We start from the raw sequence: 16143 nt of genomic DNA, 5'->3' as shown, positions 1-16143 counted from the left end.
GTGAGAGAGAGAGAGCGACAGACAGAGAGAGACAGAGAGAGAGAAAAATGGTGGAAGGAGTTAGTATTGATTCACTCAGAGATAAATTACGAAGTTTCCTTTCAGAAAAAGTACTTTGGGATCCATTAGTGAGTAATTGGAGATGTGACATATGGTGAGTAAAATGTGGCTCTGGGGGAACAGAAGATTTTGAAGCCATGGTTCTCAAAGCTCTGTAGGACTGGGATTTTTCACACTTCCCATCTGGGTCTGTTGCAGACTCATTGATAGAGATTGATCCCTGTGATCCGAAATACCTCAATTATCATTAATTCATGTGACTCCCAGGGTGAGGAAGTGAACTTCAGAAAGCTAATACTGTAGAATGTTATCATTTAGTGGAGGGGGAATTGAACGGCTTCAGTAATACACATCTGGAATATTGTCAACAGTATTGGTCTCCTCATTTCAGGAAAGATTTAAATGTATTGGAAGCAGTTCAGAGAAGGTTTACCGGACTAATACCGGAATGGATGGATTGTCTCACAAGGAAAGGTTGGGCAGGGCAAGTTTGTATCTGCCGGAGTTTAGAAAAATAAGAGGCAACTTGATTGAAACATATAAGATCCTGAGGGGTGTTGACAGGGAGGATGTGGAGAGGATGTTTCCTCTTGTGGGACAGTGTGTAAAAATAATGGTCACCCATTTAAAATGGGAGAAGGCAAAATGCTTTCTACCAGAGGGTTGTGAGTCTCTGAAACTCTGTTCCTGAAAAGGTTGTGGAAACAGAGTCTGAATATTTTTAAGGCAGTGGTGGATAGGTTCCTGGTAAGCGAGGGGCTGATGGGTTATCAGGAGTGGGTGGAATGTAGATTTGAGTTCAGATCAGCCATGATCTTATTGAATAGCAGAGTAGGCTGGAGGGGCTGAATGGCCTCCTCCTGCTCCTTATAGATGGTCTTGGGTCTTCCATATCTAACAACGCCTGTGTTGCCAAATAGTTCTGTCACTGATTTAACTATCCTTAGCAACAGCCAACTACTGGACTGAGTTTAAGCATCATACAGTCCTGTACCCCAATCAGAAGAAACTCTGAATGATATTTGAAACATAATTATTACAGGTTGGAAGAATATCTTGAGAGGGGATCATGTGATTAGAATGATTGTAATATTCCTCCCGAGCAGAGACACAGAGGCTTTGCCCCTTAGTGTCCAGGATGTGCAAGTTAAAGGGCAGTGTGGTGGCGCAGTGGTTAGCACTGCTGCCTCACGGCGCCGAGGTCCCAGGTTCGATCCCGGCTCTGGGTCACTGTCCGTGTGGAGTTTGCACATTCTCCCCGTGGGTTTTGCCCCCACAACCCAAAAATGTGCAGGGTAGGTGGATTGGCCACGCTAAATTGCCCCTTAATTGGAAGAAATAAATTGGGCACACTAAATTTATTTTTTAAAAAAGGATGTGCAAGTTATGTGGGGTTATGAGGTTACAGGGGTAGGGCAGGAAAGTGGGCCCAGGTAGGATGCTCTTTCAGAGGGTCAGTACAGACTCAATGGGCTGAATGGCCTCCTTCGGCACTGTGTGGATTCTATGATTCTCTGATCATGTTGCTCCCTCCTCACCCTGTCATTGGTAATCCTGCACTCTGAGAGAAAATGAAAATAAACACTTCAACACTTTCAAATATGTCTTTATTTCCACCATCCTGTCCCACAGCCACCCCACCCCCATCATACACCCCATCCCAAACTGAATATTCATGTGTTTCCAGCAATCGGGGAAAAGCATTGTGCATTAACGATAAATGAAAAGGCGCACACACCAGGATTATGGAGAGACCCCACTGGGATTCACTCCAATATTCTCCACCATCTCTCAATGTGATACTAGTTTTGTTTTCTATCTCCACTTGCTGATTGACTGGCACTATCTGGAATCTCGATCTCCCAGAATAATCACATTGAACCTCTGGATTTCTCTTGCTTCATGTTTCTTATTATCCCCAACATGACTATCAATTTAAATAGATTTAACCTCAACTCTCCAGCGGCTCCCCATATTCTTCAATCCCTCTTCTCTTGGGCAGCACAGTAGCATTGTGGACAGCACAATCGCTTCACAGCTCCAGGGTCCCAGGTTCGATTCCGGCTTGGGTCACTGTCTGTGTGGAGTCTGCACATCCTCCCCGTGTGTGTGTGGGTTTCCTCCGGGTGCTCCGGTTTCCTCCCACAGTCCAAAGATGTGCAGGTTGGGTGGATTAGCCATGATAAATTGCCCTTAGTGTCCAAAATTGCCCTTAGTGTTGGGTGGGGTTACTGGGTTATGGGGATAGGGTGGAGGTGTTGACCTTGGGTAGGGTGCTCTTTCCAAGAGCCGGTGCAGACTCGATGGGTTGAATGGCCTCCTCCTGCACTGTAAATTCTATGATCTCCATATCCCTCAATTGCTCTTTCTCCTTCCATCACTCACAGTGTTATTATCGCTGGGTTGTTAGTCCAGGGATGCAGGGTAATTCTCTGGGGAACAGGGTTCAAATCCCACCACGGCAGATGGTGAAATTTAAATTCAATAAAAATCTGGAATTAAAAGTCTAATGATGACCATGAAACCATTGTCGATTGTAGCAAAAAACCATCTGGTTCACTCATGTCCTTTAGGGGAGGAAATCAAGCATCATGTCACTCCAGGTCCAGAGCAATGTGGTTGACTCTTAATGTCCTCTGGATTGGCCGAGCAAGCCTCAATGACAAAATCAATGCCTCAGTTCAATGTCTCTACCACACTCACAGACAGTACATTCCACATCCTAACCACTCACCGTGTGAATTTGCCTCCACCACACTCACAGACAGTACATTCCACATCCTAACCACTCACCGTGTGAATTTGCCTCCACCACACTCACAGACAGTACATTCCAGATCCTAACCACTCGCTGTGTGAATCTGTCTCCATCACACTCACAGACAGTACATTCCAGATCCTAACCACTCGCTGTGTGAATCTGTCTCCACCACACTCACAGACAGTACATTCCAGATCCTAACCACTCGCTGTGTGAATCTGTCCCCACCACATTCACAGACAGTACATTCCAGATCCTAACCACTCGCTGTGTGAATCTGTCTCCACCACACTCACAGACAGTACATTCCAGACCCTAACCACTCGCTGTGTGAATCTGTCTCCACCACACTTACAGACAGTACATTCCTGATCCTAACTACTCACCATGTGAATCTGTCCCCATCACACTCACAGACAGTACATTCCAGATCCTAATCACTCACTGTGTGAATCTGCCTCCACCACATTCACAGACAGTACATTCCAGACCCTAACCACTCGCTGTGTGAATCTGCCTCCACCACACTCACAGACAGTACATTCCAGATCCTAACCACTCGCTGTGTGAATCTGTCTCCACCACACTCAGACAGTACATTCCAGATCCTAACCACTCGCTGTGTGAATCTGTCTCCACCACACTTACAGACAGTACATTCCTGATCCTAACTACTCACCATGTGAATCTGCCTCCACCACATTCACAGACAGTACATTCCAGATCCTAATCACTCACTGTGTCAATCTGCCTCCACCACATTCACAGACAGTACATTCCAGACCCTAACCACTCGCTGTGTGAATCTGCCTCCACCACACTCACAGACAGTACATTCCAGATCCTAACCACTCGCTGTGTGAATCTGCCTCCACCACACTCACAGACAGTACATTCCAGATCCTAACCACTCGCTGTGTGAATCTGTCTCCACCACACTCACAGACAGTACATTCCAGATCCTAACCACTCGCTGTGTGAATCTGTCTCCACCACACTCACAGACAGTACATTCCAGATCCTAACCACTCGCTGTGTGAATCTGTCTCCACCACACTCACAGACAGTACATTCCAGATCCTAACCACTCGCTGTGTGAATCTGTCTCCACCACACTTACAGACAGTACATTCCTGATCCTAACTACTCACCATGTGAATCTGCCTCCACCACATTCACAGACAGTACATTCCAGATCCTAATCACTCACTGTGTGAATCTGCCTCCACCACATTCACAGACAGTACATTCCAGACCCTAACCACTCGCTGTGTGAATCTGCCTCCACCACACTCACAGACAGTACATTCCAGATCCTAACCACTTGCTGTGTGAATCTGCCTCCACCACACTCACAGACAGTACATTCCAGATCCTAACCACTCGCTGTGTGAATCTGTCTCCACCACACTCACAGACAGTACATTCCAGATCCTAACCACTCGCTGTGTGAATCTGCCTCCACCACACCCACAGACAGTACATTCCAGATCCTAACCACTCGCTGTGTGAATCTGTCTCCACCACACTCACAGACAGTACATTCCAGATCCTAACCACTCACCGTGTGAATCTGTCCCCACCACACTCACAGACAGTACATTCCAGATCCTAACCACTCACCGTGTGAATCTGTCCCCACCACACTCACAGACAGTACATTCCAGATCCTAACCACTTGCTGTGTGAATCTGCCTCCACCACACTCACAGACAGTACATTCCAGATCCTAACCACTCACTGTGTGAATCTGTCTCCACCACACTCACAGACAGTACATTCCAGATCCTAACCACTCGCTGTGTGAATCTGTCTCCACCACACTCACAGACAGTACATTCCAGATCCTAACCACTCGCTGTGTGAATCTGCCTCCACCACACTCACAGACAGTACATTCCAGATCCTAACCACTCGCTGTGTGAATCTGTCTCCACCACACTCACAGACAGTACATCCCTGAAACCAAAGAGAAAATACTGGAATATCTCAGCAAGTCTTGCAGCATCTGTAGGGAGAGAAAAGAGCTAACATTTTGAGTCCAGATGACCCTTTGTCAAAGCTGGGGGAGTTAAAGGAGAAGTTGATGAGAGATAGAATGAGTTCAGCCAGGTAGAGTGATTGGTGGTGGGTGGGAATTGTCCAGGCCTCTTTTGGAGAAAGAAGCAAAGAGCTCCCAGGCCACCCTGGTGTGGGATAGAGGTGTAAAGAGATTGCACCGCGAGGCACCGAGGTCCCAGGTTCGATCCCGGCCCCGGGTCACTGTCCGTCTGGAGTTTGCACATTCTTCCCGTGTCTGCGTGATTTTCGTCCCCACAACCCAAAGATGTGCAGGGTTGGAGGATCGGCCATGCTAAAGTGCCCCTTAACTGGAAAAATGAATTGGGTACTGTAAAATTTTAGAAATTTTTTTTTTTAAATTAACATTTTTTAAAAAAGAGATTGCACATCCATGGTGTGCAAGGGGCTGCACGGTAGCACAGTGGTTATCTCTGTTGCTTCCAGCTTCAGGGTCCCAGGTTTGATTCCCGGCTTGGGTCACTGTCTGTGTGGAGTCTGCATGTCCTCCCCGTGTGTGCGTGGGTTTCCTCCGGGTGCTCCGGTTTCCTCCCACAGCCCAAAGATGTGCTGGTTTGGTGGATTGGCCATGATAAATTGCCATTAGTATTGGGCGGGGTTACTGGGTTATGGGGATAGGGTGGAGGTGTGGGCTGGGTAGGGTACTGTTTCCAAAGAGCCGGTGCAGACCCGATGGGCCGAATGGCCTCCTTCTGCACTGTAGATTCTATGATTCTATAAAGGTGAATAGGATGCGGTTAGGGCCTGCGAACTGGAAGCTGTCAATATGACGCAGGACATCAGAGACCTTTTGACAAACATCTTTGTCCAGAATGAATCCAACCATAGGTTTTACCCTTCCAGGCACAGAAACATTCAATTAAACCCACTTAAAACTATAGCTTATTTCCAATGTTTACCATACAAATATAAATCCCTTAACACTACCTTTGAATTCCTAGTTATTGGGAAACACTTCTAAACATGAGGTGCTAAAAGCTTGGAAGGCTCTGCACACACCATCCAACTATATCACCGTTCCTTCACTATCACTGGGCCAAAATTCTGGAACTCCCTAACAGCACAGTGGGTGTACCTACACCACATGGTCTGCAACGGTTCAAGAAGGCAGCTCACCACCACCTTCTCAAGGTTAAATTAGGGATGGAAACTAAATGCTGGCCTAACCAGCTTCGCCCACATCCCAGAAATGATTGCAAAAAAAGGCAATCAACCAATCAGTTCCTGTTAAATCTGAAACTGATAGATATTGTTGACCGTGGGATGTGGAGTTCGGTCAAAACAGGTTCGGGAGGCTAAATGACCTTCTCCTTTTGCTATACATGGCTGTTCCTGTGACCTGTAGCTGGCTGTTTGTGCTGGTTTGTTGTAAGACAAGACACTGTACCTTTTAACCCTGAGCTCGCAGGCCTGGGAGTCCCACTTTAGATTCAGGGCCAGCAGTCGGTGATGTTAATGAGCTTGCAGTGAGCGCTATTAGGTGTTGGAAGGAGAATTGAAAGTTGGCAGCAGCAGATTGGCTGAGAGTCTGCAATCATAGTCCTGACAGGTCAGCTGGGCAAGTGGTGCGGCCCCTGTGTATTGCCGGGATGACCTTTGCTGGCAGAGATTGTGATTGCAATGTCAGAGCTGTACTGGGCTCTCCAACACTGCTCCTCGCTGCTTTGGTCTGTGAAATGAAACAACGTTCTCTCACACCACTCTTCAAACTGAGGTTCTCGTGTAAGGTTCACACCCTTTTTTATCCTCAATACCAGCCCACCTTCAAATGTGCCACCAATGTTGGACTTCCCAATAAATATGACGCAAGTGACAATGTAAATTAGCAACATTCTCACTGGAAAAGGGAAGGTTGAGAGGTGAGAATGAATGAGTTTAGGATTCTGATGGAGACGGGGTAATGTGGGCCATGGCCAGTTGTTTCAATTTGACCAAAACAGCACGGTAGGAGAGTGGGAAGCACAATTGCTTCACAGCTCCAGGTTCGATTCCCGGCTTGGATCACTGTCTGTGCAGAGTCTGCACATCCTCCCCGTGTCTGCGTGGGTTTCCTCCGGGTACTCCAGTTTCCTCCCACAGTCTAAAGATGTGCAGATTAGGTGGATTAGCCATGCTAAATTGCACTTAGTATCCAAAAAGGATGGGTGGGGTTACTGGGTTACGGGGTTAGGGTGGAGGTGGGGGTTTAAGTAGGGTGGTCAGGGCAGGTGCAGACCCGATGGGTTCCCTTCTGCGCTGCAAATTCTATGAATTGAGATTCAAAGGGACAGATTCCAAACTAACCTGGAATCTACTTGAGCCAGTCAGTACAAATTTATCGAACAAACTCTCTCTGGTGAGAGGAGTTAATATTCATGAATTCGGAGATAAATTACAAAGATTCCTTTCAGTAAATAACACTTTGGGATTGAGTATGTGAGCAATTGGACAGAGAGCGTGTGGTGAGTGTAACATAGCTGGGAGGAATAATTGATCAAGATTGATTATTATGATTAGTCAATAATTCTAGGATTATTGTATCAAAAATTACAGGATAGGAGACAATGAAATACTTTGATAGAATGATGAGAAGCAAATCATGACTGACTAACTTAATTGAGTGCTTTGTTAAAGTAATGAAGAGGGTTAATGTTGTCTCCATGGATTTTCTAAAGGTATTTGACAAAGTATCACATAATAGTCTTGTTAGCAAATTGAAACTCGTGGGATTAAATGGTCAGTGACAGCGTAGATATGAATTGGCTGAGAGACAAAAGCAGAGAGTAGGTAATGAACATTTGTTTATCAGACTGGTGGGTTTACAGTCCTGTTCTCAGGCGTTGAGAGTACTGAGAGCCTTTCGATATACATTAATAATCTGAACCTGGGTATACAGGACATCATTTGATACAAATCTCTGAAATGTAGCAAACAGTGAGGAAAATCTAACAGACTTCAGGAGGGTGTATACAGTCCAGTGAAATGGGCAGTCATACAGAAGATAGGTTTTTATTATTTATTTACGGGATGTGGGCATCGCTGGCTGGAGCAGCATTTATTGCCCATCTCTAATTCCCCTTCAGAAGGTGGTGATGAGCTGCCTTCTTGAACCGCTGCCAGCCCTGAGGTGTAGGTGCACCCACTGTGCTGTTAGAGAGGGACTTCCTCAGCGATAGTGAAGGAACGGTGATATATTTCCCAGTCAGGGTGGTGAGTGACTTGGAGGGGAACCTCCAGGTGGTGGGGTTCCCAGGTATCTGCTGCTCTTGTCCTTCTAGATGGTAGAGGTGGTGGGTTTGGAAGGTGCTGCCTAAGGAACTTTGGTGAGTTACTGCAGGGCATCGTGTAGATGGTACACACGGCTGCCAGTGTTTATTTATGTTGGAGGAACTGAATGTTGGTAGAATCAAGTGGGCTGACTTGTCCTGGATGGTGTGGGGCTTCTTGAGTGTTGTTGGAGCTGCACTCATCCAGGCAAGTGGAGAGAATTCATAGAATCCCTACAGTGCAGAAGGAGGCCATTCGCCCCATTGAATCTGCAGCAGCCCGCTGAAAGAGCACCCTAACTAGGCCCAATCCCCCACCCTATTCACGGAACTCCACCTAGGGGCAAGTTAGCATGGCCATTCTACCTAACCTGCGCATTTTTGGACAATGAGACAAAGTGCAAACTCCACACAGGCAGTCACCCAAGGTCGGAATTGAACCTGGGCCTTTGGCACTGTGGGGCAGCAGTGTTAATAACCCTGCTGCCCTCCATCACACTCCTGACTTGTGCCTTGTAGATGGTGGACAGGCTTTGGGGTGTTGGGAGCTGAGTTACTCACCATAGGATTCCTAGCCTTTAACCTGCCCTGGTAGCCACAGTATTAATATGGCTGGGTCCAGTTCAGTTTCTGATCAATGGTAACCCCCAGGATGTTTATTGTGGGGGATTCAGTGATGGTAATGCCATTGAATGTCAAGGGGCGGTGGTTAGATCCTCTCTTGTAGGAGATGGTCATTGCCTGGCACTTGTGTGACGCGAATGTAACTTGCCCCTTGTCAGCCCCAAGCCTGGATATTGTCCAGGTCTTGCTGCATTTGGACATGGACTGTTTCAGTGCAGAGAAGTATAGAAGCATTTAGGAAGAAAGAATGAGAGACAATTAAATGGTACAATTTTGAAAAGAGTGCAGGAAGAAAGGTGGCTGAACAGTTTGAGGACGTATGAAAAAAGCTTGTGGGATCCACTATTCTGTGAACATTAACAGAGAGTATACAATATTCAGGAAGGTTTGATAACCTTTCGAAGAGTTGCTTCTCTACTCTTTCAAAACCCCTCATAATTTTGAATGCCTCAATGAAATCTCCACGGAACTATCTGTGCCCCAGGGGAAATGCCAGCTTCTCCAATCCCTACACAACTGGGTCTGCCACCCGGAGCCGTGTGCAATGAATCACAAACTCCCACTGCCATTTAACACTCAGCTCAGCATTGATTGGCAGTGGGTGGGATTCCTGGCACGGTGGGGCAGTGGTTAACACTGCTACCTCACGGCACCGAGGTTCCAGGTTAGATCCCGGCTCTGAGTCACTGCCCGTGTGGAGTTTGCACATTCTCCCCATGTCTGCGTGGATTTCACCCCCACAAACCAAAGATGTGCAGGCTAGGTGGATTGGCCAGGCTAAATTGCCCCTTAATTGGGTAAAAATGAATTGGATATTCTAAATTTATAGTTTTCCGCCTGGGCAAACAGGGCATCTGTGACCTGTGGGATGCCCCTGTGGGCTGTGGGATGCCCCTGTGGCCTGTGGGATGCCCCTGTGGGCTGTGGGATGCCCCTGTGGGCTGTGGGATGCCCCTGTGACCTGTGGGATGCCCCTGTGGCCTGTGGGATGCCCCTGTGGCCTGTGGGATGCCCCTGTGGCCTGTGGGATGCCCCTGTGACCTGTGGGATGCCCCTGTGGCCTGTGGGATGCCCCTGTGGCCTGTGGGATGCCCCTGTGGGCTGTGGGATGCCCCTGTGGGCTGTGGGATGCCCCTGTGGGCTGTGGGATGCCCCTGTGGCCTGTGGGATGCCCCTGTGGGCTGTGGGATGCCCCTGTGGGCTGTGGGATGCCCCTGTGGCCTGTGGGATGCCCCTGTGGGCTGTGGGATGCCCCTGTGGCCTGTGGGATGCCCCTGTGGGCTGTGGGATGCCCCTGTGACCTGTGGGATGCCCCTGTGGCCTGTGGGATGCCCCTGTGGGCTGTGGGATGCCCCTGTGACCTGGGATGCCCCTGTGGGCTGTGGGATGCCCCTGTGACCTGTGGGATGCCCCTGTGGGCTGTGGGATGCCCCTGTGGGCTGTGGGATGCCCCTGTGACCTGTGGGATGCCCCTGTGGGCTGTGGGATGCCCCTGTGGGCTGTGGGATGCCCCTGTGGGCTGTGGGATGCCCCTGTGACCTGTGGGATGCCCCTGTGGGCTGTGGGATGCCCCTGTGGGCTGTGGGATGCCCCTGTGGGCTGTGGGATGCCCCTGTGGGCTGTGGGATGCCCCTGTGGGCTGTGGGATGCCCCTGTGGGCATTGCACGGATCTCGTTTTCAACTTCTCCCGCTATTCACCAACCTCATTGCCCTTGAGCCAGAGCACAATGAGGATGGAGAATCACGCTCAAAGGTTTGACAGTTAGCCTCAAAACTCCAACTGGGCAGTGTTTCACAAAGCTTTAGCATAACCAATAGACAAGGTCCTCAGCTCACTCGACAATTACAGAAGAAATACTGCCCAGGTTAGTGCTGTCAGGGTTCCTCAGCAGGAAGTACAGAAACCATTTGATAAAATGAGCCAAGTCTTCTTACCCTCTCTGCACCTTTGTTCACAAACACTGAGAAATGAGCTCCATTCTCCAGCTGTAAAAGCCTCAAGGGCTGCTACATACTCCATACTAATTCCTTCCTCCCTCCCTGGCTGATGAGCAACTTGTTTTCCCACACTGGGCCTCGGCAGTGAAACAAGAATCATTCTTCTTAAAACCTTTAATGGTGTTGCCTGCACAGTGGCATCAATATTTCACGTTTCTCAACTCCCTGCCTTGTGCCTCCGGCATCCCAATTCTGGTACACGGAACAAGGCTGCACATTTATTACCAGCAGACGTTAATCTCTTCTCTCTGTCTTATACTTTGGTTTTGCAGTTAGAATTAGTAAGAAGTGGCAGTGAGTGTTTGCTTTCCTGGTGTTGGCTCTGTCAGTACCAGCAGGTGGGACCTCTTTAATGAGTGTCATTGGTGTCCTGTCCCTCACTAATGATCTGTTGCAGATATGTGAAGCAGGAAATAATTATTGATCCTTACACTTGGGTCCAGCATGAATTAACCTCCATGCTGTTGTCTATCAGCTAAGAGACTGTCCCCTTCAAATGTTTACATTGAGTGAAAGGAACAAGAGGAACCATTCAGCCCCTTCAGTCTGTTCCACTATTTAATTAGATTACGATGTGGAGATGCCGGCGTTGGACTGGGGTGAGCACAGTAAGAAGTCTTACAACACCAGGTTAAAGTCCAACAGGTTTGTTTCAAACACGAGCTTTCGGAGCGCAGCTCCTTCCTCAGGTGAATGGAGAGGTATGTTCCATTCACCTGAGGAAGGAGCTGTGCTCCGAAAGCTCGTGTTTGAAACAAACCTGTTGGACTTTAACCTGGTGTTGTAAAACTAATTAGATTACAGCTGACCTCTGTCAGTACTCCATTTACCCACATTGATTCCAGAATTCTAATCCCCTTACCCAACAAAAGTCTATCCATCTCAGGTCAGAAATGTTCAATTGACCCTCAGCCTCAACAGCTTTTCAGGGAGGGGGTAGGGTTTCAGATTTCCAGTCTCTGTGTGAGGAAGGGGTTCCAGTACCAGCCTGGCTCCAATTTTAAGGTTGTGCCTCTGTGTTCTGGACTCCCCTCTACAAGAGGTAATGGTTTTTCTCTGTCGACCCAATCACATGTTTAATCATCTTAAACAGTTAGCCGTTTTGTTTACAGATCAGATGATGTAGCAACAGCAGCAAATTGCATTTAGAGAATGAAATGAAATGAAAATCGCTTATTGTCACGAGTAGGCTTCAACGAAGTTACTGTGAAAAGCCCCTAGTCGCCGCATTCCGGCGCCTGTTCGGGGTGGCTGGTACGGGAATTGAACCGTGCTGCTGGCCTGCTTTGGTCTGCTTTCAAAGCCAGCGATTTAGCCCAGTGTGCCTTATACAAAAATATATAGAGGAATGGGTAGTATTGAGGAAGCGGGGGGTTTCAGAAGGACTTGGACAGGCTAGGAGAGCGGGCAAAGAAGTGGCAGATACAGTACAATTGGTAGGAAGGATGGAGGATAGACTATTTTCTAAATGGGAAAATGGCTTAGGAAATCAGAAGCACAAAGGGACTTGGGAGTCCTTGTTCACGATTCTCTTAAGGTTAATGTGTCGGTTCAGTGGGCAGTTAGGAAGGCAAATGCAATGTTAGCATTCATGTTGAGAGGGCTAGAATACAAGACCAGGGATGTACTTTGAAGGCTATATAAGGCTCTGGTCAGACCCCATTTGGAGTATTGTGAGCAGTTTTGGGCCCCGTATCTAAGGAAAGATGTGTTGGCCTTGGAAAGGGTCCAGAGGAGGTTCACAAGAATTATCCCTGGAATGAAGAACTTATATGAAGAACGGTTGAGGACTCTGGGTCTGCACTCGTTGGAGTTTAGAAGGATGAGGGGGGATCTTATTGAAACTTACAGGATACTGCGAGGCCTGGATAGAGTGGATGTGGAGAGGATGTTTCCACTTGTAGGAAAAATTAGAACCAGAGGACACAATCTCAGACTAAAGGGACGATCCTTTAAAACAGAGATGAGGAGGAATTTCTTCAGCCAGAGGGTGGTGAATCTGTGGAACTCTTTGCCGCAGAAGGCTGTGGAGGCCAAATCACTGAGTTTCTTTAAGACAGAGATAGATAGGTTTTTGATCAATAAGGGGATCAGGGGTTATGGGGTGAAGGCAGGAGAATGGGGGTGAGAAAAATATCAGCCATGATTGAATGGCGGAGCAGACTCGATGGGCTGAGTGGCCGAATTCCGCTTCTATGTCTTATGGTCTTCTGGTCTTTACTGTGGTAAAACATCTGGAGATGCTTCACAGGATCATAATGAAACAAAGTCAAAGAGGACAGCAAGGTTATGAAGAGAAAGATCAGCTTCAGACAGTTGTCAAGGGGAATATGGAGTGAGTGGTGAGGAAATGGACATCATGGAGATGAAAGACAAAACAGGGCCAAGATAGCTGGTGTCCAGGAAACACGACACACTGTGATTCGGAAACAGCAGAGTGTATAACACTGGGTACAGTACTGGTGGGGATGGGTCTGTCACTGTATAACACTGGGGTACAGTACTGGTAGGGATGGGTCTGTCACTGTATAACACTGGGGTACAGTACTGGTAGGGATGGGTCTGTCACTGTATAACACTGGGGTACAGTACTGGTAGGGATGGGTCTGTCACTGTATAACACTGGGGTACAGTACTGGTAGGGATGGGTCTGTCACTGTATAACACTGGGGTACAGTACTGGTAGGGATGGGTCTGTCACTGTCTAACACTGGGGTACAGTACTGGTAGGGATGGGTCTGTCACTGTATAACACTGGGGTACAGTACTGGTAGGGATGGGTCTGTCACTGTATAACACTGGGGTACAGTACTGGTGTGGAGGGGTCTGTCACTGTATAACACTGGGGCACAGTACTGGTGGGGATTGGTCTGTCACTGTATAACACTGGGGTACAGTACTGGTGGGATGGGTCTGTCACTGTATAACACTGGGGTACAGTACTGGTAGGGATGGGTCTGTGACTGTATAACACTGGGGTACAGTACTGGTGGGACGGGTCTGTCACTGTATAACACTGGGGTACAGTACTGGTAGGGATGGGTCTGTCACTGTATAACACTGGGGTACAGTACTGGTGTGGAGGGGTCTGTCACTGTATAACACTGGGGTACAGTACTGGTGGGGACGGGTCTGTCACTGTATAACACTGGGGTACTGTACTGGTGGGGACGGGTATGTCACTGTATAACACTGGGGTACAGTACTGGTGGGGACAGGTCAGTCACTATAACACTGGGGTACAGTACTGGTGGGGACGGGTCTGTCACTGTATAACACTGGGTACGGTACTGGTGGGGACGGGTCTGTCACTGTATAACACTGGGGTACAGTACTGGTGGGGACGGGTCTGTCACTGTGTAACACTGGGGTACAGTACTGGTGTGGAGGGGTCTGTCACTGTATAACACTGGGATACAGTACTGGTAGGAACGGGTCTGTCAGTGTATAACACTGGGGTACAGTACTGGTGGGGACGGGTTTGTCTCTATAACACTGGGATACAGTACAGGTGGGGACGGGTCTGTCACTATAACACTGGGGTACAGTACTGGTGGGGACGGGTCTGTCACTGTATAACACTGGGTATGGTACTGGTGGGGACGGGTCTGTCACTGTGTAAAACTGGGGTACAGTACTGGTGGGGACGGGTCTGTCACTGTATAACACTGGGGTACAGTACTGGTAGGGATGGATCTGTCACTGTATAACACTGGGGTACAGTACTGGTAGGGATGGGTCTGTCACTGTATAACACTGGGGTACAGTACTGGTAGGGATGGGTCTGTCACTGTATAACACTGGGGTACTGTACTTGTGGGGCGGGTCTGTCACTGTATAACACTGGGGTACGATACTGGTGGGGATGGGTCTGTCACTGTATAACACTGGGGTACAGTACTGGTAGGAATGGGTCTGTTACTGTATAACACTGGGGTACAGTACTGGTGGGGATGGGTCTGTCACTGTATAACACTGGGGTACAGTACTGGTGGGGACAGGTCTGTCACTGTATAACACTGGGGTACAGTACTGGTGGGGCGGGTCTGTCACTGTATAACACTGGGGTACAGTACTGGTGGGGACGGGTCTGTCACTGTATAACACTGGGGGTCAGTACTGGTGGGGACGGGTCTGTCGCTGTATAACACTGGGGTACAGTACTGGTGGGGATGGGTCTGTCACTGTATAACACTGGGGTACGATACTGGTGGGGATGGGTCTGTCACTGTATAACACTGGGGTACAGTACTGGTGGGGATGGGTCTGTCACTGTATAACACTGGGGTACAGTACTGGTGGGGGACGGGTCTGTCACTGTATAACACTGGGGTATGATACTGGTGGGGACGGGTCTGTCACTGTATAACACTGGGGTACAGTACTGGTGGGGACGGGTCTGTCACTGTATAACACTGGGGTACAGTACTGGTGGGGACGGGTCTGTCACTGTATAACACTGGGGTACAGTACTGGTGGGACGGGTCTGTCACTGTATAACACTGGGGTACAGTACTGGTAGGGATGGGTCTGTCACTGTATAACACTGGGGTACAGTACTGGTGTGGAGGGGTCTGTCACTGTATAACACTGGGGTACAGTACTGGTGGGGACGGGTCTGTCACTGTATAACACTGGGGTACTGTACTGGTGGGGACGGGTCTGTCACTGTATAACACTGGGGTACAGTACTGGTGGGGACAGGTCAGTCACTATAACACTGGGGTACAGTACTGGTGGGGACGGGTCTGTCACTGTATAACACTGGGGTACAGTACTGGTGGGGATGGGTCTGTCACTGTATAACACTGGGATACAGTACTGGTAGGAACGGGTCTGTCAGTGTATAACACTGGGGTACAGTACTGGTGGGGACGGGTCTGTCTCTGTATAACACTGGGGTACAGTACTGGTGGGGACGGGTCTGTCACTATAACACTGGGGTACAGTACTGGTGGGGACGGGTCTGTCACTGTATAACACTGGGTATGGTACTGGTGGGGACGGGTCTGTCACTGTGTAAAACTGGGGTACAGTACTGGTGGGGACGGGTCTGTCACTGTATAACACTGGGGTACAGTACTGGTAGGGATGGGTCTGTCACTGTATAACACTGGGGTACAGTACTGGTAGTGATGGGTCTGTCACTGTATAACACTGGGGTACAGTACTGGTAGGGATGGGTCTGTCACTGTATAACACTGGGGTACTGTACTGGTGGGGCGGGTCTGTCACTGTATAACACTGGGGTACGATACTGGTGGGGATGGGTCTGTCACTGTATAACACTGGGGTACAGTACTGGTAGGGATGGGTCTGTTACTGTATAACACTGGGGTACAGTACTGGTGGGGATGGGTCTGTCACTGTATAAC

At 48.7% G+C, this 16143-nt stretch overlaps 1 protein-coding gene across 6 annotated transcripts in view; it reads left to right on the top strand.

The window, feature by feature from the left end:
* cadm2b (cell adhesion molecule 2b) overlaps nucleotides 1-16143 on the top strand; it is a 1840301-nt gene that overhangs the window by 1814564 nt on the left and 9594 nt on the right. The gene's annotated exons all lie outside the window — the stretch shown is intronic.

The sequence above is a fragment of the Scyliorhinus canicula genome, chromosome 7 (assembly GCF_902713615.1).
Source record: "Scyliorhinus canicula chromosome 7, sScyCan1.1, whole genome shotgun sequence".
Taxonomy (NCBI): Eukaryota; Metazoa; Chordata; class Chondrichthyes; order Carcharhiniformes; family Scyliorhinidae; genus Scyliorhinus; species Scyliorhinus canicula.
The sequence above is the reverse complement of the archived record's forward strand: the minus strand, read 5'-3'. Positions and strand labels throughout refer to the sequence as shown.